Raw genomic sequence first — 22,490 nt, forward strand, 5'->3', positions numbered from 1 at the left:
TTCTGGGAACAGCACAAAGACCTCAGGAATGCTGATACATGTGGTCTGCGGATCCTGACCAGGTTTATCTATCAGCTAGTCCCCAAATCGCTCAGCTTTTCAGCAGTTGGAACAAGTGGGAAGTGGGGGAATATTTAACCAAAACAAATGTGGCTTCTATGTGGGTAATATCATTAAGAGGGACATGGGACAGCTCTAGCTCTCTTTTTCCACTTGCTTTTCCACAGCAAACAGCAGACCTGCGATTAATCTTGGGTGAGGAGAAGCTGCAACCGACACAAGTCTGCCAAGCCCAGGCACTGCCATGCAGAGATTTCAGCATCACAGGCTTGTGTCTACGTGCTGAAATCCCACTCAAGTTCATTACCAGCCTTCAGCTGCGAAGCAAATCTCCACAACACATTTTCTAAGTGAGTTTCTTTTCTTTACACTGAGATGGCATCATTCCTGTACAGTTTGCAAACTAAGTATAGGAATGATTTCACCCACTGCTGACATGCAGCCATCTTGATGGGAGAGAAACCCCGACAGACGTCTCACAGCACACAACAGCTTTATGCTGCCATTTAGGACAGGAAGAAAGAAAGGATATTGTATCAAACAGAAGTCATGGGAGAATTTCAGGTTAGACAGAGCATACTTAGTCACAGAAGAATTGGGTCAGTGCTCTGGGACCCGTGTTCACTTCCTGCAGGAACCCTAACATAGCCCAAAATAGTAGCAGTTAGGTAAAAGCCAAGTATCTTTCCCTTTTTCACCCCACAGCAAATACTAATGCTTACGTCATTAAAGGAGAAACATAAATAGAACAGCCTGGGGCTGCAATTTGCAAACTTCTTGGTCTGCGGATGAACCATCAGCTTTTCTTAAAGCTCACTATTACCGACTTGTGCCATCAAACTTTTCACTGAAGATATTATCAGAATGATATAGTTCTTCATATGCACCCCAACATGTATACTACTCGACTAACAAGAATCAGAGCACATATCTAGACGTTTTATGTGTGGCATAGCTCTCACCTCACCAACTGGCACATAAATCAGTAGGGCATGGGACCAAATAATGTTGCCTAATGGGAGTTTGGACACTGTTTTGGAAAAGAAGGGAGAGTTTGGCTGTTACGGGTGCAAGGTACGCCATGCCTGTTGTCATCAGGGACAGAGAATAGCCCGCATCTATTTTATTTTCCCGTATGGAGCCACTACAACCAGTCTGCAACACATTGGTTTTACCAGTGCAGTCTCCATCAGGTTTTCTCTCCACTTCAGAAACGTGGTGAAGGCTGTCAGCTGGCATTTGTAGAACACATGAAACTATGCGCAAAGCCACACACCTCTGTCTGCTCTTTTTCCAGGCTTTGTAAATGTTTTCAAGAGCAACTCGTGAAGGCAGAATCCAGGGGCAGATCCTTAGCACACCTATCAGCAGCGAGCTGTTGACAACAATGGAAACACGCTTTATACACACGATGATCTTTGTATTTTTCAGGAACATCCTAGAGCTGAAATCCCCATAGTGGGATTCCTGGGGCATCAAACACGTTCAGAAAAGAGAAGCCACTTGACTTGGAAGGAGTTTTCAGCAGTAACTGGTGCTTGCCTAACTGACTCCCATTAAAACCAGGAGGCTTTAAAGGAGCTGCTTGTCGCTTAGTGTCTTACGATACTTGAACCTGAAGTCCTGGGGTTCTATGCCTAGTTCCCAAGGTAAACACATGTGATTTATTTCAGAAAGGCATCTGCAGCGCAAGAATTCATTACATACATACCCAATGGGCAGCAGCCAAAACATTTCAAATGTGCCAAGTTACCAGAATTTTATTAAAAGCTGTAAAGAGTTAGAGGGAAGGTGCAGAGAAAGGCAACCTCCTTCCCAAAGCCAGGTGGCTTAGGATAGACTTACGCCGCTTCCCAAACGGATGAGGCAAGCAGGAGTCAGAGGTTCCTTCCAGCAACAGCTCGGTCCCCCTGGATGTCTCTCCGTAAGCTGCACAAATATTCTGGGGAGGGGGAGGGAGAGAAAAGAGTGAAACCTATTCAATTACATCAGGATCACGACTGGCCCTAGTAAAATCATTTATGGAGTGAGGGAACCCGGAGCGGTTTGGGCTGGAGCCATCTGCTGTTATTTGGTATATACAGAATTGGTTTCTATGGATTTTATTAATAGGTCACGCGATTGTATATGGGGATGTGAGATCTGAATCTCTCAGGAGGGGTCCCTGGTTAGGGTTTCTATTGCCTTTATAGGCAATAGCTCAAACTTTCTTGCAGCAGCAAGTCCTTAAAAACTTGAGGGGAATGGGTCTGGGTTTAAAATTCTGCGCATTTTTTTCTCTCCCCCCTCCAAAATCTTGAACTGACTTTGTTCCTGTTCCTGTCCACAGCACATACACTAAATGGGGAAACAAGGAAACAATCAGAGTAGTATTCTTACTTATTTTTTCCATTCTCTGCGTGCATTTCCTCTCATTCCCACCAGTCTGAGTGGTATCTGGTACAAAACTCAGATATCATTTCAATTCGTCTTTCAGGCAGAAGGCTCCTGTTGCCCTTTTGCTCAGGGGTGAATTGTGCCTTTATGCCATCGGTATCTCTCACCGTGCAGAGACCCAAGGCCAAAGGGACTTGCACACACGGAGGTGGCCTGGGACAGGCGGGTGTAAATCGGGGCAGCCCAGAGGCTGCTCTACCTCCCACAGGGAGCTGCCCAAGGAACCCCAAGCTCTTCCAAAGAGCAAGTCAGAGCTCGGGAACAACCAGCAGCCTCTCCCCGCACTTTGGTCTTAACTATGGCTCATTTTTGCCTCAATTCCTCCCTGAGAAAAGGCAAACCCAAACCAAGCTGCCAGAGTGCAATCCCTTCACCCCATCACGTCCCGGCTGTGTGGAGAAAGCCGGGTGCTGCAGAGAGCTATGGCGCAGCAAGGTTTCAGCCACCTTCTCCAAGGCTTGTACTCATGGAGCCGCATCAACACTGGTTTTTATCACCTTTTCAAGCTAACTCTAAGCGGGACAGTTCCATCCCTTATTTCAAGAGGTCCCAAAAACCCTCACCTGGAGATAAGAAAGCAAAGGCGGGGGATGCCACGGCGTTTAAGCGGGGCTGATCCCTGCTGAGGGACCGGAGGAGCCCCACCGGGACCGAGCGGGGCTGTGGGACGGAGCCTCAGCCCCAAACACCGGCCGGACACCCCCGGCCCCGACCGGCCCCCGGGGCCTCGACCGCCATTTTCCCGCTCTCCCCACCCCCCGCCCCTCCCCTCTCCGCGGGGCGCCCCCTAGCGGCGCGGCGCGACACCGCTCGGTAGGTAGAGGCGGGGCCATCCCGCCCCCCCCCCCCCCCCCCCGCCCCAGCTTCCCGCCTTCCCATTGGCCGCCGCGGCGCCGCACGTCACCGCTTCCTCCCGCTTTTGTGCACCGCCCCGCGCCGCGCGCGTCCCGCTGTCGAGCCGAGCCGAGCCGAGCCGAAGCCGAACCGAACCGAACCGAGCCGAACCGAGCCGAGCCGAGCCGAACCGAGCCGCAGTGCGCCGACCCGCCGGGCATGTTCCTCCGCGGGTAACCGCGCCGGTAAGTCTCTCCGCTCTCACCCCGGGGACGGGGCGGCAGGTCCCTGCGCCCGGTTTGTTTCGGTCTTGTTTAATTTTTTGGTTTGTCTTGTTTTTTTTCCCCCTAATTGTCTTTTCTCGCAACGGCGACCGAGAGTTTTTTTGCAGCCGGGTCTGGGTTTCGGTGGCTTGTTCTTCCTCCCCTTCTAGTTTTGCAAGTGGGGAGTGTGGCCCTTCGGGCAAGTAGCTTGGCTGGGTTTGAGAAGCCGGAGAGGGGGGGGGGGGGGAGCAGAGCTTGGTGCGGCTCCCGTGGGGTGGCGTGTGCGTGGGTGCGGAGCACGGGGAGGACCTGCCACCCCTCTGGGGATTTACCTTCCCCGCTGCCGGCGCTCCCCGGCACAGCCCCCGCCTTGCGTTAGCCTGCTCGGGTAACTTTTTTTTTCCCAGGTTTTTGCCTGGTGCCATGAGTCAGCCTGGAAACCTGTCCCCGCTGCAGCTGCCTGACAGCGAGCGCCAGGATTAGACCCTGACACAGACGTTCTTGGGGTTCGTTAAAGCCTGGAGCCAGCGGGTGCGTTGGTGGTTTCAGTCAGTTGGGTCCCACTGGGGTGGAAAGCGTCGTGTTCCTGCCGGGGAGCTGCGGGGATGCCCGGCCGGCTCCAGCCTCACCGGGAGCAAAGTCCTCCCTGCGCTGAGTCTGGTCCCGAGTGGGGAGGATGAGAGATGAGCGGTGGGGAGGAAGGCACAGCGGTGGGCGCGGACTCCCCCGTGGGTGAGGGGGAAACCCGTGTGGCGTCAGTGACCGTGCCGGCTGGTGGAGCTGGGACGTTGGATTTCCACCTGGATGGAGCGAGCGGCTGTGGCGGGGAGCTGTGCCACGGGTCGGGCTGATGCTCTGGGTGGAGGATTTGTCCTGCCGACATCATACCTTAGCTCTCCGTGGCCGGGCAGAAGTGGGAACTGTGTGCCATCACGAGTGGGTGTGTGCCGGTGGTCCTGCGTGGTGGCCAAGCGCGTCTCTTGCCGGCCCCGACGCCTCTTGGAGAGCGGTTTCCCCCTCATCTGCTGCTTTTACCCTCCTCTTCAATTCCTGTCTTGGCATCCAAGGGTCTTTAGAAGTAGACCCACTCCTGGTTTAGCACAGGGTTTGCATGTGTTGCTGGTGTGTGGGCTGAAAACACAGGGCTGGCTTGGAATTTGTGCAGAGTTCAAGTGATCCCAGGGTCAAGCTCTTTTGCTTCCTCGGTGAGAGTGAGCAGTTTGGGGGGAATACCTTGCTGTGGTGCCTTCTGAACTTATTTCCAGTCCAGCATGTGCAGTTGGATGGAGCTCCATGCAGGATTTGTGCCCTCAGCACAGCTCTTCGGAGCTGTTCCTCAGGCATGTGGGAGATGGCTGACATTTAGGGGCTTGCCTGTGACTACCTGGGTCTTGTCATACCTGTATTGGATGGTCCAGTTTTCAGAACCCCTAATTTGACATTAGTTATAAATGAGGTTGCAGAGTTTCTCAGGGCTCCTGTAGATGTGGAGCATACCTCCACAGCTGGGCACAGCCTTTTCCCTAGGAAGGTCACACAACTTGTAAAAGCTCCTCTGTTGGAGGCTGGACATGAGGCTGGATGGGCTGCCAGCCTGGTGGTATGTGGATTTAAAGACTCTTTTATACCTTCCTCCTTCACACCAGTTTTGGTACCGTAACTTTTTCCGTGGGTCTTAAATCTCCATCAGAAACCCACAGCTCTGCCCTGTCAACGTGTGCTGATGTGTGATGTGTTTCTCTTTTTGGAGGCTGTTAGAGCCTATGAAGGAAGTGTGCTCATGCAGAGAGATGTAGTCTGGATTTTCATCCAGGACAGAGAGACAGCATCGCAAAGAGCCAGCAATTACGGCAGTGAGAAGAGCACAGTCCTCTCTCCATCCCTTCTGAAATGTTGCTATTGCTTGATAATGCTTCGTGGTGTTAGTGTGCAGCTTGGACTTGATGTGTTTTCTGAATTCTCCCATTGGGAAGATGCCAGCGAGGATTGCGCGATGTGCCTGGCTCCCTGGCAGAGCGGTGGGATGGAGTGTGCTGCTGCGGCATGGAAGGTGGTGTGCTTCCAACCCTGCCCTCCCCAAGTGGACGTGGGAACCACTGTGAAAGCTGGCAGGATCTTCGTCCAGAGGAGTCCAGAGGAAGCTGTGAAGATGCTCGGGGGGCTGGAGCAGCTCCCCTGTGAGACCAGGCTGAGAGAGTTGGGGGGGTTCAGCCTGGAGAAGAGAAGGCTCCGGGGAGACCTTAGAGCGGCCTCCCAGGGCTTAAAGGGGGGACAGGAAAGGTGGGGAGGGACTCTGGGTCAGGCGGGTGTGGGGATAGGACAAGGGGTAACAGTTTTAAACTGAAAGAGGATATATTATATTAGATAGAAGGCAGAAATTCTTCCCTGTGCGGGGGGTGAGGCGCTGGCCCAGGGTGCCCAGAGCAGCTGTGGCTGCCCCCTCCCTGGAAGGGTTCAAGGCCAGGTTGGATGGGGCTGGGAGCACCCTGGGCTGGGGGAAGGGGGCCCTGCCCGGGGCATGGGGGGTTGGAACTGGGTGATCTTGAAGGTCCCTTCCAACCCAGACCATGCTAGGACTCTGTTCTGGTCGATCTGGCCCTGCTGTCAGAGACCTGCAGGTCTAGGCTAGAGGGAAGTGAGTCAGGGTTTGCTGTAAGAGGGGGATATCTTTTATTAGGCTGCTCGGTGGACACAGACTGGCTTTGGAGTGTACAAGCCTGTCTACACACAGGAGCAGCAAACCTCAGAGCTGAGAATTAGGAGAGAGTGATTGCTCTGATCTTACCTTGGCTCTTTTAATTGAGGAGATAATCCGAAAGGAAAAAAAAAAATACTCAACTGGCATTCAGCCTGTACGGTTCATTCGGTCTAAGAAAACACATTTTCTATCTCTACAAATTTCTGTAATCTTTTAGATGCCTGAGATCCAGCACAGGAGAGGGACACGCATCCCATGTGCCAGCCTTTCTCAGGAGGTGGCTGAGCCTTTTGCAGCCTGTCTTCTGTGAAAGGGGGACTGTGGGCAATGGGGCTGGGGCTCGCTGATGCCTGACAGCAGCAGGAGGCTGCTCGGCTCAGTCACTCCACTCCCTTCCCTGCACATAGCCCAGGCCAAGTGCAATGTGCGCAGAAATGTGCAGAATGTCAGCTGTGCACCAGGGAGATGGAAAATGCATTATGGAGCCATAAGAAGAGGAATATGGAATTCAACTTTTCTTTATTTCCTCAGACGCTTTTCTGAAAAGCTATAAATGGTCCACTGATCCTGAAACTGGCAGGTTCAGTCTTAGTCCCCAGTCTTTATTTATTTTCCTATTTAAGTTCCACAAGGGGAAATGGGTGACCAGACATTTTTGGCAAGTCCCTCCAGGGAACAGTTCCCTGTCCCCATATGTGGCCATGCACACTAGGACAGGACAACATTTGCCTTTCAGTGTGGTATGAGATGCAGAGATAACAAATGTTATCTTGGTTGTACCTGAAACAAGCTGTCTCTGCAGGCTCACCCTGTGCGGCATGAGCCTTTGTCTGATGTGGTGAGTGCTGTGGTGAGCATCAGACAGGCAAGATGAGTGTTTTGCTGTCTGTGAAGGCACAAGCAAGCACGTGTGAGCATGGATATGTGGGCATTTTTGTTTGTTTTTTTTTTTTTTTTTTTTTTGTCTGTCCAGGCAGTTCTGATCTAGTTTGGCCAAGTAATCTTCCCATTAGTCACTAAAATGGCACCAGTGTCCAACCAAATCAGCCTGTCCTAGCTCATCTATAATGATGCAAGACTGAAAAAGCAAAGATTTCCTGTAAAATAGATGCTCTTCACAGCCGCTGTGAAGCTATTTCCTGCAGAAGACTGGTGACACAGAAAGGGAGAGCAGAAGAAGACTGTTGAGAGAGGCCAGTGGAGAGTTTCGGGGCTGCAGGCTGGGGGGACGTGGCTCCCCGCTTTGTTTCAACGTTGGGGCTGTTGCTCCAGGAGCTTTCCCCGGAGCCACAGGGCTTGAGGCCAAGCTGAGCCAGAGATGGTAGAAGATACGACATCAGTGCAGCCCGCAGTGGGGACCCGTGGAGGACTTTGGCCCAAAGCCGGCTCACGCGGTTGTGGTGGAAGGGTTCATGGTTGAGCCCTGTGGCTCCTCGCTGCTCTGTCCCCTGCTTCCCCATTTCTGTGACCTGGAGTAGATCCTGTGACATGGGGAGATGCTATTGCATCTCATGGCTGTGTCTGGTCTCGGGTGCCAACTTTTGTTTCTAGAGTGCTTGAGACCTCTGTGAAGGCTACCCAGAGGGTTTGACCTGGACTTTCTGAGGCTTTTAGAAGTCAAAGGTGTAAGGTATACCAGTGCCCTGCTAAAGAGTGGGATTCAGCTCCCGAATGCCTTCCCCAAACACTTTTTGCTACCCTCGAAGATCCTAATATAAATGTTAGTGGACTCTGAATTTAATGTGAATCTGTAGTGGGCTGAAGCCTGTCGTGCTCTCCTGAGTTAAAACCCAGGTTGGCCACCATTTTATGCAGAACTAATTGTATTTTCTGTGAAAGTTCCCCTAATTTTGTACTCTTCACTCTGCAAGATGATCTGGGGCAGCCAAGGGAGGACAAGCCACAACAGCAATAAAACCCAGGGTGGAGCTGAGCAAGGGTTTGGCTTGGTATGGTAGAAGCTGCAAGGGACAAAGTCTGGTTGGCAACGCGTGCTGCGTGCCGTGCCCAGCAGCGTGGGCCAGATCCTGGAGCAAGCTGGCCAAGCTACTGTGTGGGACACTCTGTAAATAGCATGTGTGTGGGTCAGATCCTCAGAGAGGGTGGGAGGATGGGTTGAGTGTTCAGGTAGTGATTAAACACCAAATTGCCTGAAAAAATAGCCCTGGGTAGGTGTATTAGAGGTGCTCTGCAAACCTGCTATGGCCATCAACCTGCGTACTAAGTAACAGAAAGTTATCTGATTGATAGCTAGATGATTCAGAGGAAAAAATACTGTATAATTGCTTTGGAAAAATAATTTGCGAGATAAGAAGTCTTTGCGAAGGAGGTAAGAATGTCTTAAACCCAGCGCTGCTGAAGGGTGTTTGTGGCCTCTGCAGTGCTTTGAGCATTCCTGCACTATTAAGACTGTCCTGGAACAACTGTGTTTGTCTTGTCCATGTGAAAGTGTTTCTTGCACAGCCACTTCCAAGTGCCCACAAATCCCCAAGGGACTATTGAAAATTTTGTACGTAACAGTTATTAGCCCAAAACTTCATGTGCAAAAGTGAACCCTGTATTGTGCTACAAATTCTGCTGCTGCTGTCTGGGTGCAGAGGTTCTGAGGAAGATGCTGCTGCTTTGGGGTATTTGTTGAGGTCTGTCCTTGTTGAGGTTCTCCTTGTCCTTCAGTTCTGAACTTGTCAGGCAGTTGGACTAGACAATTGCTGTAGATCCCTTCCAGCTGAGCTATTCTATATATGTACATGGAAGTCTGTTGTGATGAGGACGATGGATTACTTGGATTGCTTAGTGCTATTGTGCTACAACCTCTCTGGGTTTTTGTGGTTGAGCAGAGGTCAGGTCATCATAGTCTAGCTGTAAACTGGAAATAGTGCAGCGCCCTCCATGATAAGAGCCTAAAAAAATCTAGCAGATGCTTAATTTCCTCATAGTACACTGTTTGCAGCTTTTGCTCTACAAGGTGGCATTAGTGATGCCCTATCCTGAGGTGTGAGGACCCTGCAGGGAGGTGGTGGACACAGGGTGATGGGCACATCTGGCTCCAGACAGCTCTCGATAACGGGGAGATCTTGCTGCTGGTCGGGGTTAAAGGGTTGGGACATCCCCTGCATGGGGCAGCCTGAGTGCTGTGATAAGGAAGGCTTGGTTGGGGAAAATGGCCTGGGCAGAACGTGTAAGGTGAGGCAGTGAAGGTGAACTGAAGGAAAGGTGTGTGTGCATGCATAGAAACCCTGTTTTAAATACCCTCTTCCTTTCAGCCTGTCACCTATCCGGCACTACCCAGGGAGTGCCTGGGGGGGGACTGTCCCTTTTTTGCATGCTGGGTCAATGGCAAAGGGCAGCTGATAGTGTTATCTATAGCTTCGTGATGCTGATGGGTTGATAACTCAGCTTGGTACCCGCAGCAGAAATAGCTGCGGTTGCTGTGGAACTGGGTGGCTGAACGAGGTGTGCAGGCTGGGGCAGTGGGGCAGAGTGGTCTGGGAGTGTGGAAGCGTTGAATAACCGGTACTTGGAAATCAGAGATTTGGGCTTACTTCTGCTGAAGTTGGTCAACGCATTGATGTAGTGTGGAGCTGTGGAGCAGGGCTTGTTTTGCTGAACTGATGAAGCATCCTTCAGTAAAGATACCAGGCTGGGCCAAGCTCCTGGAAAGCTTTTCTTGCTGATGCAGAGGTGCTCACACTGCAGCCTCGATGCCTTCTGTTTGTCTTTCAGCACAAAACTACAGCACTGATCCCTCTGCTGCAATCCTTCTGCTGGCTTCCCACTCGGAGAGTGGCTTTGGGAAACCTGAGCACCCGGTTAATGAACTGGTGGAATGCATTTCCTACTCCTTGGTCTTGCTCCCTCAGTGCGGGTGCTAACAGAGTAGCAAGAGTCATTAGAGAAATATGCAAGATATTTTGGTTATTTCTCTTTTGGATGGTGCTGGTAGCAAGTAAGAGAGATAAACAGAGACTTTATTGAGCTGGGCTTAGCTTATTGCATCACTGGTTTTATTGAAAGGTTCAAGGTCCGGCTCTGAATGTTGTTGCTGCCTGGGATAAACCCAGTGACAGGGTGCATTCCAGCTGCTCCCAAGCTGTGCCATGCTTTGCCAGAGGGAAGAGGGTAGGGAAAGGTGTCATCTTAGTGCTCTTGCTGTGTATTTCTTCTGAACAGTGGCTGCAGGGGGCTGACTGCAGTGCCTTGGAAGAATCATGATGGGGTAAGTCCTGTCATGCTTCTTTCTTGAGTTTTCACTGGAAGGCTCTGGACTTGGCTCCTGTTAACTTCCAGGAGCTGCTCCTCTGATGGTGGCAGCCAGGGGAAGCCCTGCTGATGTCTTCTGTTGCAGCCTTCAGGGTGTTGACGGTGGGAGGACACCATCAGGGCTGTCTGGATGTGGGACCACACAGCTCACCCTGGCTTTGCTGGCTGGGAGGATCTGCTTCACCAGTGGCCTGGGCTGATGCCCGCTTGCTCCCCCTCTTGCAACACAGTCACTTCTGGCTGTGCTGCCTGGGGAATACGAAGTCCTCCTGGATGCTGACTTGAGTCTTGGGTGGCTCCGACAAAAGGACAGCTGTTCTGTTTTCTACATACCCTGGTGATGGTCTCTGAAGACACGCTTGGCTGAAATGATCTCTTGAGCATGAAGGATTTGAGGAACGATGCCCGTGCTTGCCTATTTTTTTTGGGGGTAGGGATGCTTGCTGGGGCTCTCCGTGATCTCTCCCCAAGGCACTGTGCTGTTGAAGATGTGCATGAAGATGTGTCACTGTTACCTGGGTGATGGCACAAGAAGAGGAGAGAAAATATTTAATCATCATATTTCAGCAACTTCACCAACAGCATTACTGGTGTGACTAACTTCTGATACGTGCCTGGTCAGCTTTGTGATGGGGCTGTAAGGGGAGAGAGGACGTGTTTTCTGTTCACAGTTTGTGTTGTAGGAGGTGAAGCCAAACAATTGGCTTTTGGACCCAGCACAAAAGGTGCTGAAGATTGTAAGTGTCTTCATCTCTGGAGGGAAATCTGGGGATGAGCTAGTTCAAGTCTTGGTCTATGTCCAGGAAATCCTGTGCAGAAGTTCCTTTTCGGGAAGCTGGTTGGGCTGTCCCGAGGCAGTGGTATGCCATGCTGTGCTTTTACCCTGGACCGCCACAGAGTCTCAAAGCTGTTGGGGACTTGGACAAGATGGATCAAGACTTCTAGAACCCGGTTCCTCATTACATGGGAAGCTGACTTGCCTTTCATAGCATGCATTGCTAGAGAGATGCAGCTTGGTGTCTCACCTCCATGGGAACTCCTCGGGCTGTGGTGGCTATGTTTGCTGTGGGAGTTTCCACAAGGTGATGAAGGTGGGAAGTGTTTGTGGGAGAACATGGAATGTGGTAGAAAGGGTCTCCTCTTGCTGCAGGGTGAACCTCCCACCTCTCCTTGACCTGTCTTGGGCTGGATTTTCAAAATCTTAACCCTGGCTTTTGATGGATGGGTGCCACGGACAGGTACGGTTGAAGGGCTCAAGGCTGCATCACTGAATGCCACCACCCTCATGGCAGTGTTCAGGAGCGTCACCAAGGGCTTTGAGTGGTCCCCTGCAGTAGCCTCCCTCACCCAGAGAGAGTGGTAGGGAATTTATATATAAAAATACATAATTTGAAAGGCTTCTTTCCCTTTGCAGTGCTTGGATAAATTGTATGTACATTTACTGCATGAGTCTTGAGGTGTTGGTAGACATACCAATATTCTGCTTAACTGCAGGCTGGCATCCTTCTGGTTGTTAGCTTTCAGTCCTTGAGAAATGAGAAGAGCAAGCAATTTGGTCAGGGACTGGTGAAAGTTTGAGTACGTCTTTATGCACCTGTGTGCATCGAGTCCTGTGTGTATGTGCTGTGCAGTTGGAAGGGGTCTGGTGGATGAAGCACCCTGCGATTCTCACTACAAGCCTGCTTGCCCCAGCGTTGGCTTTCGGGCTGGCAGGCAGCAGGTTTCTGATCTGCTCCATCTCGTGGGAGGAGCACGGGTGAGGGATTTGCTATTTTCTTGCTAAGCCCTTCCTCTGTCTGTCGTGTCCCCCTCCGTTCACTGCCCACAGTGGGCAGCTCTGCCTGCTGCAGGAGGCAGGGGTGCTGAGAAACCCCCCTGCCATGCAGGGATCGGGCCATGGGGGATCCCGGCTGCTGAATGCTTTGCTAAATGCTTCTATAGGACATGTTCTGTAGTGTGTTTTATAGAACCTCCTGCAAGATAAGCTTGCTGTGAGGCTCTATTTTGGGGCTGTCTCTGACGTAATCTGTCAAGAAATGGTCTGCTCTTTGACTTACTGCTGAAAGTCTGGTTGTGGATGGATGACCAGTTGCTTACCTAGCATTACCAAAGCAACGAGTTGTTGCTTTCCATGACTCATGAAAATGCACTGTAGGCTCTGTTAAGAATGGCTGAGATCATTTTTTGGCTGGGTTCGGGCATCTGGTTTCCTTAGCAAATAGCAGTGGGGGTGGAGGGAGGGGGATTTCCAAACTTATTTCTTTGTATGTGTGATCTGTTTTTTTGAGCTCCCCTAATAAAATACTTCACTTGAAAAAAAGGGGGGGGGGAAAGACCTGCAAGTTCCATGTCTATTCAGTTTTTGTAGCTTGTCTCATTTAGTTGGGCTTTGCTGTGAAAAGAGGAAAGGTACTAATAACATTAGAGCCACATGCTGTATTTTTCCTCTTAAATAAGCAAGCATAAAAACATGATGGGTAGTATTTTTCTTTTAAAGAAAATCCTTCTGGCGAGGGAGAAGGAGGTGCAGAGAAAATTCTGCAAAGAAAACCACAATTGCATCATTTTTTTTGTTGATGTTTGCTCAGAGGACTGATTCTATTGCGATGCAGGAAGGCACAGTATTAGCAAGAGGTGTTTAAGTTCTTGGTCAATCAATTCTTTTTTTTTAAATTTATTTATTCATTTGTAGACCCTTGATTCATTTTCTAGTTTTGTTTGCACAGTCTAAAGGGAGCAGCACTCGCATCCCCGAGAACTGAGTGCAGCAAGATTAGCATTAACTGGAGGAGAATCAGGGTGGCGATAGCTGTGTGATAACTTCAGATAGCAGGAGGTCCCCAAGTGTTTTGCCACCTCTGCCAACAGGTTGTGGCAGCCTCTGCAGTATCTTTCCCAAGTCTAGCTACCCTCCGCAGCCACCTGAGAGCAGGCGGACAGAAGGGAAGGGAAATCCTCAGGCAGAAGTTAATTGCTTGAATAGGGAGGTATGTGAAGCAGTGGATTTAATGCGTTCGTGCTTTGCAGGTGGTGGAAGGAGTGAGGGTTGGGCTTGTTAAGCACCCTATGCATCAATGTTAGCTGAACTCAGGAATTTAATAGATTGTGGACCGACCTCTGGTGCTGTGCATGTTCTTCGCCCGTGCTTGGCTGTGGTTAAATTGCGTGGCTGGGGCAGGCAGGAGTGTGTCCCGGTGGGCTGTGGGAATGGGTTAGAGCTGCCCCAGGGCTGCTAAGGGGCAGCAGAGCTGTCCTGGGAACAGCAGGAGCACGGAAGCATAATGGTCCAGCTGTTGGCCAGGGGTGAGCAGTAATAATGCGACTGAACAGGTTTGTGCTCAGTTCCTTGTAATCTCACAGATGAGATAATACAGAAACCCAGAAATGTTTGCCAGCAAGAACCACGAGGCTTCCTTTTTTCTGCCCCTGTGCGTGTCCTGTGAAGCAGGAACAGCTGACTTGTTACTGTCTCTGGTTGCACAGCTGATGAAAAGCAAATCCTTCTTTCTTGAAGAATGGCTCTGGGGTTGCTGCCTGTGCAAGCACCCTGCACCAGAAGCTGCCGTGTATGCCACAGTTTCTCTGGTCTTTGCTGTTCTCTTTCTCCTCTGAATTTCTCTGCATCTTAGCTTTGGGCAGAGTGGGTAAAGACACCTGGTTTCATCAGAAGTGTAGTGTTTGCCCCCTTTTTCCATGGAGGTAATGTAGTCAATGCATATCATAGCACACCCCAGATCCAAGTCTTCTAAATCTTAACAGTTTTCTTCCATGAAAAAAAAAAAGAAAATCAATTGGACCTGCAGTCTTGTATTCCTGGTGCTTGTGGATATTTGAATGTGGAGCCAAAGTTTATTACCCTTAGGAGGTGGCTAGCTGCAGCCCACATGCCTGTAGTGCCGTTGTGGCTAGCACAGTAGGCTGAAGCACTGCCCCTGGGGTCCGCATCAGCAAGGGATGAGCTCTGCAAGAGCCAACAAAGGTTTTTTCAGAAGGTCAAGTCCTTATTTACAGACTAGTGATTACCATAAAGTATTTCTGCTGGGCAAGAAGCACTAGTGGCTGTAAATTTGGTAGTTTTGGTGACCAGAGGATGCCCAGCAGGTGAGCTAGCAGCTGACTTCCAGGGCTTTACCCTGCTTGATGCTGGATAAAATGAGTGGAAGCAAAATTTGGAAGCTGTTCTGCTGTGGTATTATTATTTTTTTTCTTTTTAAAAATGCTGTGCTTTCATATTGCCCCTGAATGCATAATGCTCTTTTGACTAGGGAGGGCAGCATCAGGGTACCTCAAAGGGGCTACCTAGTTTCCGGGCAGGTGTTGCTGTGAAAGCTGTATTTTCTCATCTGTAATTTACAGATGAGGATGTTGGAACCCCCCCAAATTAAGTCATTCCCTGCCCAGTCTAAGGTTTCCAGTGTATAGTATTGGGGGACAAGAATTCTAGATGACATTCATCATATTCTGTCCTCCAAAAAAAGTGGATAAAGTTTAAAACAATGATTTATTTTGTTGAAATATTTTTTTTTCTAATTCTTTTTGCTTGAACATTTTAAACTTAATGACTTACACTTCTTTCTTCAGCTTCTGACATCTACAAGTACTTCTTTTTAACAAAAAAAAAGGAAGTGTGGATTCCAATGTAATCATGTGACTCCAGGAACTGGGTACTTATGAAGAACACTGAATCCTATGAGAATTGGCCATGCTCAGGGTCATCCCGTGGTCCAGCAACTGAACTAGAAAATGATGCAAAACTTTCTATTCCTGACTCCCTTTCTAGTGTTGCTTCCCCATCCCTTGGTGACTGTCTTGTCTCAAGAGATCCAGATTGTGTGATTTTTTTATTTATTTTTTTTTTTGCCTTTTTTATGGTGTGTGGGGTTTTCTATAATTTATATAGTAAAAGTTTGGTTTTTTCCTTACACAGTGAAAGTTGCAGATCTGTTATCCTGAGGCTCTCAGTTGCTTTTTGCTTTTTGTATTATGTGTGAGGATGGTTTCTTGTAGAAACCTTGCATATCGGTGCATACTTTGTGTGAACACTCTTTGGAGATGCTGGAATAATGCAGCTGCTGGACCTTTCTCTGCATGATGGCACTTCTGCATTTTTAAATGGAGAGGGCCTTCCTGCTGCTCATGGCATGATTCAATGCCAATGCAAATTGCGAAGTAACCTGTACTATCTAAGATGCACTGGATTTTCTTCTCAAATGCGTTGGTTCATTTCATTTCCCTATCTGGGGTGCTTGTTTGTTTTGAGTATTTTTTTGAGCTGTTTTCTGACAGTCTGTTGCAGGAAGCTTGACCTGTCTGGTTGATGGAGGGGATGCTTGCTGTCTGTTCTCTTGACAGCCTGCTTTATGCAAAAGTAAACTGAGTGTCTCTCCACATTGCACAGGATCATACTTGAGTGCTCAAAGCAGCACAAGTACTCTGATAATACAGAAACAAGGTTCCTTGTTAGGGGACTCGCTTGGGTGCCTCGGAGCTCACTGAAGCTGAAAGCCAGGCAAATGCAAGTACTCCTTTTCTTAACTCTCCCTTGGTAAGTCCTGTTAGCGTGAGTGAAATAACAGCCAGAAAGCGAAATGTCTTCAGAGGGCAAGGCTCTCTCAACATAAGCAGGCGAGCAAGGCCAGCATGTTTCTTTACAATGTGGGAGATATTTATCCTGTGACTAAGCACAAAAGTTAAGAGATGGAAAAGGTCCTATTAGATCATCTCGTCCACCTCCCTGCTGGCGTGCAATTTTTCTCCCTGGTGTATATTTATTAATAGGCTATTAGGCAGACAGGAGTAGTTTACTCAGGGTACTATGAAGAGAAGCAGCCAGCCTGTGCAGGTGAGGGACTCTGCATGCGTGTGAGTTGATTTGCACGTGCACAAGTTGCTTACAGCAATAGGATTTTGTAGTAAAAGGGCCAGAAGCTCGACATTCTTTGCATGCTTGGAGCCTTCCCGTTGGCTTGCTGGGACTCTCTGCAGGTGTCAGCTTGTCTTTTTTTAACGTTCTAGGAATAAGCTAATTTTACTTTATTTACGATGGAGTAGGTGGTTTGAAAACTAATAATAATAGGTGGAAAAAAAATTAGAAGCCTGTTGGTAAGGAGAGGTCAGCCAGCTAGACATCTGCACAGCTGGCTTGGGCTCTGTTGGCCATGATCTATGACAGTGGTGTGTGAAGACTCCCAGAGGAGATGTCAGAAAGGTGCAGGTGGAAATGCTATTACTATGACAAACTGGAGTGACAGTACTGGAGTTTCAGGCCAGAGCTTGGGGACCATCAGCACTGCTTCGTTTATTACCCCTCGGTAACCATAGCATGGACTCATGCACATGTTTTGGGGTTTTTTTGTTTTTTTTTTTTTTGCATTCCCTGATTTCATTTGCAGCTCAGAGCACTTAGCATCTTCCAGGTTAAAATCACTGCGTGTTCAATATAAAGGGAAAGAGTCTGTCCTTAACAAATTCAGGGAAGACCTAGAGCATGTGCTCAACACAGGTAGGAGAAGGGAACAGAAATTTCATATCCAGGCGTGTGCTGAACTGCCTTCTTCTGTTGAGTCTCTGTTGGCTTTTGCATTTAGGATCACGCCGCTGGTTCTAAATGTGTCTCCTGGTCAACACCAGTGTGAGATCAATATTTGGGATTAGAGACCAGGACTATTGTGTGGTTCAGGTGAGCAACCAAGCCTGCTCTACCACCAGTGACATATTTTTGCTGGTGGCGGCACTTTGTTGGGCCCCTGGGGCTGTGCTGTGGGGCCTGATGATCTGTTACTTGACAGTACGGTGTATTCTGTGTAGTTTTCTGGAGGTGTTATGGGAAATCTATCTCTTGGCTGAGCAATTGCTCTGTTGAATCAGGAGAGGTGATCCCCTAGATCCACAGAGGGTTGGGGCTGGGTGTTTCATGATACAGACTGTGTCCCTGGCACTGATGGTCTTTCTCTTTACATATCCTGTGGAAGTGACAGTATCACAGATGAAGTTTTCCAGGAAAACTTCCAATACTTGTAAATGAGCACTGACATGGGCTTCGCCTCCCTTCTCTCAACCAGACATCTTCTAGGGAGGAGGGAGTTGGAGCAGGGCACAGTGCATGCAGGGAGCAAATGTGCTTTATTATTATTTAATTGAGAGAAAACTTGGTCTAAAGATGTAAAAAGCAATTTCAAACACTGTCTGGACACTGCCTCTCCTCATCAATTAGTGGCATTAAACGCTCAGCAGGGAGGATTAATTAGAAAACTGAAATCTTTCCATCATGACAGCCTTCTGGTTTCCATTGAAATGCAGCTGAAGAACTGGAAAGGCTTCTGTATTTTGTTTTGATATGCAGGCATATGTTTCTTTCCATCCTGGAAATTAATTCTGTCTGTCTGTAATGGGGCTGTGGGAATCAGTATTGAGTCGAACTCTATTTCTCCAGAGCTTTCTTCTAAAAATAGTTGACTCTTTCCCCACTGTGCCTAATAAGTGACCTGATTTTGGAGCAGCTGAGCAATTGGTCTTCCCATTCAGAGGTGTTGTGCAGCTGCCTTGACAGTTCAGGGTTGGTCCGCAGTCTCTTGAGGGTGATGAGCTTCTCTCTTTTGAAAGTCTTGAGGGCAGACTTCCTCCGAGATGGCCGAAAAGGCCCACAGCCTTCTGCTGCCTGTGACTTTCCTTTGCAGCGCACCAGGCCGGACACTGTAGGAGAGGAAATTACTCATCACTTGTGCCTCCCTCACAGACTGCTCTTGGCCTTGGTGAGCTGTCGTGCTCTCAGCCTTATACTCTGCAGTGCCCTTAGCTGGATTTGAAGGCAAAAATCTGCCTTTTCCTCAGTTTCCTCATCTTCTCTTCTGCCTGCCAGTCTTGGGGAGCGGAGGAGAGTCGGTGCAGCAGCTGCGGCCTGCTGCCTTGCACTGGGGGAGCAGGTCACGGTTACGCGATGGCTGTGGGGGGCACGGTTTGGGCAGCTCGAGGTCGCTGCTTCTTCGGAAGAAGCAGCTGCCTTGCGTGCACTGAAGCAAGCGACAGCCTGTGCATGGGTTCTGCAGAGCCACAGCTATGTGAAACTTGAATGGTGAAGGGCTGGCAGGAGGGGCAGGGCAGACCTGGGAGGCCCCGAGCACTTTGAGCTTTGGGCAGTACGTGTGTTCTACAGACCTGTGAGGTTGTGTGAGCATATGGCTGTGTGCTGCCCAGTCTGCTTCCTGCACTGTTGATGGCTCATTTCTTATTGTGTTTAGTCACACATGAAGGCAAGTTTACTTGAGTTCATGCGATACTACAAGTCAAGACGACGAGGAGAACAAAAGCTCTGTGAAAGCTGACCCATATGTTTCTGTTTCATAACCCTGCCACCACCCCACCGATGGCACACACGAGCCAGCAGCTTGCGGAGGCAGCAGTGTCCTGGGGCTATACAGAAACATGGTCCTTCAGCTCAAAAACAGAGCATATCTTTTAATCTTAGCTTGCCACAAAGCACTAGCTGATCTCTGCTTCCTCCCCCTGGTCTAATCTCAGCCCAGAATTGCATGGCAGAAGTGGCACGAGTGAGTAAAAGACCTTGCATATTCTGTGGTAGCTCTTGGGGGCTGATCCTCAGGTCCTGGTCTCCCCTGTGTGCTCTGGAGCTCATGCTTCTTGCCCATGAGGAAGAAGCAAAATAACCAGGCAGCTGCTGAGAGAGCAGAAAGTGGTCAATTAGTCCTCAGCCCTTGGCTTCGCAGTCGATCAGAAAGTCGCATTGTGATCAATCAAATCTAGACAGGCTGCAGGGGTGAGTCTGCAACTTGTTAAAGAGGAAGCTGTGTGGTGGGATGGCTGCGAGGGGGACTATCGATTGCTGCCAGTTGAGCGTAAATGGTGGTGTACGAAGGCTGATAGGATAACTCACAGGAGATACAGGTGTTATCCTGTATGCCGTCACCGAGATACTGCAAGTGGGAGAAAGCAGGTCAGCTAGAAGGTGGGATGAGTGTGGAAGATGGCACAGTGGCTTCAAAGCCCTGATCGTGCCACGAGGTCTTGCTGCCCACTGAGGGGATGGGATGGATCTCCCTCCTTCCCGTTCCAAAGCTTGGTCACTTAATGTTAACCTCCTCATTAGAGCATGTTGGACCAGTCATAAAATTTGTAATGCTTTCGATACTCTTAGAGGTCAAAGCTACAGAGACAGGATTGGTCCTTGCCTTCCATTATTCTCACAGAGAACTGGGTGTCCCAGTCCCTGGTGCAGATGCTGTCTCTCAGGCGAGTGTCTCCATTGCACGTTGTTGGCTTTGCAGCTCTTTGGCTTAAATCTTCATTTATGGAGACTGTTTATTTCTGATGCCGGATAGCAAATCAGTGCTGCACAGGGGCTTTTCTCACAATTGCTTTTCCCAGGAAAGATTTTTGCTCTGACACAACTGCTTTTCTGAGGACATATTTCACCTGAAGGTTATAGTATCTCTTCCTCTTTTTTGGTTTCTGCTTCTCCTTCCTGTTTTTTCCTAGGTACATAGAAGAAAGAGGCCTGAAGCCTCACTTTTCCAGATACGCTTTTTTGTTTTAATTTCCCTCCTGCAAGGTCTTCAGTCATTTGAGGAGAAACACAAAAATAAGGCTGTAAAAATGTGCAGGAGGAAGAAATTACAGCACTCCTCTGCATTGGCTTTTATACATAGAGATACACCTTCCCCTTCGTTATGTTCACTTAGGGGGAGTATGTTCACTGAAATCAAGAGTTTCTTTTGGTGTAACTTGCGTCAGGGTTTCTCTCTGCTTTGTAAGTGCACAGGATTTTGCACTGTAAAAGGGGAAGTGATACAGAACAGTGCTCTCCTCTAGCTGCAGACCTTTGTCCTCAGCAGGCAGGGCTGTGTGATTCAATGATCCTGTCTCGGCTGGCTTCCAGGGAGGTGAACATACTGGGTCGCAGGAGATGAGGCTCCTTTAGACTTTGTCACTTCAGTGCCTGATTTAAAGATTTGCACTAAGGCACAATGTATGGTGGGACTGACGTTGGCTTTGGGATGTGCAAATTGGTTCAGCCCCATGGGTTGCTGGAAGAGGCAGTTTCTCTGTAACAAGTGCATGTTCGGTAGAGATGCAGTTCTGTATAGGCCTTAACAGGTGGGGACCATGTGTGTTCTCCAGAAATTTGTGTTTCTTGACTTGTCTGTTAAATATATAAAAGGATATATTAACTCTGACCTGATAGGATTGTGTTGTCTGATTTTTGCTGATAGTCCTTTCTAATCATTTTGATTTGCTTCCTTGTTTTATGGGTTTCCAGAAGTTTGAGATCTGTATGGAAAATCAAAGCGATTTTGTATGCCAGCATAAATTACTGATTATTTCACTGAATTTGGTAAAAAGATTATTACTGTAAAGTAAGAAAAGAAACTAACTGAAAGTAATTAAATTATTTGATCATGCTGTCTGCAACATCTCATTTACAAAGTCATTTGCAAGAAGAGGAAGTGTTGAGAGGGGAGAGGTTTTAAGATCTCAATGGCTGCTTTAAAGGGCTGTCATGGAAGTTAACAGCAGGAGTCATGCAGCTTTAAAGCTCTTAATCTACATACGTGTTGTGCTGGAATCAACAGGATGGCTCGGGAGATTTTTTTCTTTAGAAGTAAGCTGTTCAATACAGCTGCATTGGCTGGGTCACTGACTAAAGCTGTCCTCCATTGTGCACAATGGCTCTTAAGCACACATCTCTTCTCTCAGCAACATAACTTGTGAAAAAGATTCTTGAACAGTTTTGGGGTGCTACACCCAGAAACAGAGAGAAGAAACCTCAACTGATGAGTATTCCCAATTGCTTGTTCGGTTTCATGCACTGTAGTTCCCAGAGCACTGGCTTGCTCTTCATGTGAGTTGTGCTGCTGCATGTATGTCCCTTTTTGCTTACCAGCCTGATCAGTGCATGCTTGGGAAAGGTTTGGGTTTTTTTAACTCCTCATTTCTGCTCAGGAAGTTTGAGCCTACTTGGGAGATATGCCTGCAAACCTGGCCTGGTTACATGTGTGTTTGCAAGAAGTCCATCCCAGTTGCGTGCTCATAAACATAGAATCAGAATCATTTAGGTTGGAAAAGAACTTTAAGATCATTGAGTCCAACTGTAAATGTAACACTGCCAAGTCCACCACTAAACCATGTCCCCAAGTGCCATATCTGCATAGATGCAATAGTCTTAAATGGTTACTTTTTGACTACCCCTGTGTGGCACATCACTGAATAACCTGGGTAGAAAATGCCATGAGAGTAGGGTCTTATGTGTCTGAAGCGTAACCAAAATTTAGCTATTCTTTTGCGTAGCCCTGAAATATGTATCCCATTTCCAGGGCAGTTCTATGTGCACAAGGCTGAATGTTCTTTAGTGTCTAGACAAAGCTATAAGGGTAAGGTTGAGATGATCTGTGGAAACCCGTAATATTTCAACTGCTCTCTCTTTGCATTTGAATCTGTCTTTGCCGAGCCTGCAGGCTGCTTGAGCTATCAGCATGCATACATTTGTATTCTGTCCGTTAAAATAATCTCATTTTCTTTGCTGTTGTTTTTAACACTACCCCAGCCCTGGCCTCTAAAGGTTTTTGAAAATAACATTTACAATAATATTTTTAACAGTTCCGTAGTATACAAAACTCCAGCGCCCTGGCAGGACTCCTGGAAACTTGCTGAAAGTTAATGTGGTCAACTCTTAAAAAGGAGAGATTTTTTCCGCTTGACTCTTGCTTGTTAAACTCTCTGAGCCCAACATGTTGTTCCCTGCTGGTTGAAAAAACAAGGAAAGTCCCAATTTTAGCAATGCTCGTTTGAGTAGCTTTCCAGCTGAGCCACATTTCAGGGGCAACTGTGGCTTATTATTACTTTTTTTTTTTTTTACAGTGGTGTGTACCTATACCTTCAAACCAAAGTGTTAAGTGGCACTCGGGCAGGAATGAGTAGGTGCTGCT

At 48.6% G+C, this 22,490-nt stretch overlaps 1 protein-coding gene across 3 annotated transcripts in view; it reads left to right on the plus strand.

The window, feature by feature from the left end:
* The first annotated feature begins 3,475 nt into the window (after positions 1-3,475).
* LOC104365343 (mitogen-activated protein kinase kinase kinase 3) overlaps positions 3,476-22,490 on the plus strand; it is an 82,329-nt gene continuing 63,314 nt past the window's right edge. For 2 of the 3 annotated variants that reach the window (XM_042802193.1, XM_042802194.1), the window contains exon 1: positions 3,476-3,575. The gene's annotated coding sequence lies outside the window, so the exon portion shown is untranslated. Of the gene's footprint in view, positions 3,576-4,048; positions 4,125-22,490 lie in introns of those variants that run through there. The other variant, XM_033009738.2, reaches the window with a different exon arrangement.

This window comes from Tyto alba, unplaced genomic scaffold (genome assembly GCF_018691265.1).
Source record: "Tyto alba isolate M040663 unplaced genomic scaffold, T.alba_DEE_v4.0 Super-Scaffold_38, whole genome shotgun sequence".
NCBI classification, from domain to species: domain Eukaryota; kingdom Metazoa; phylum Chordata; class Aves; order Strigiformes; family Tytonidae; genus Tyto; species Tyto alba.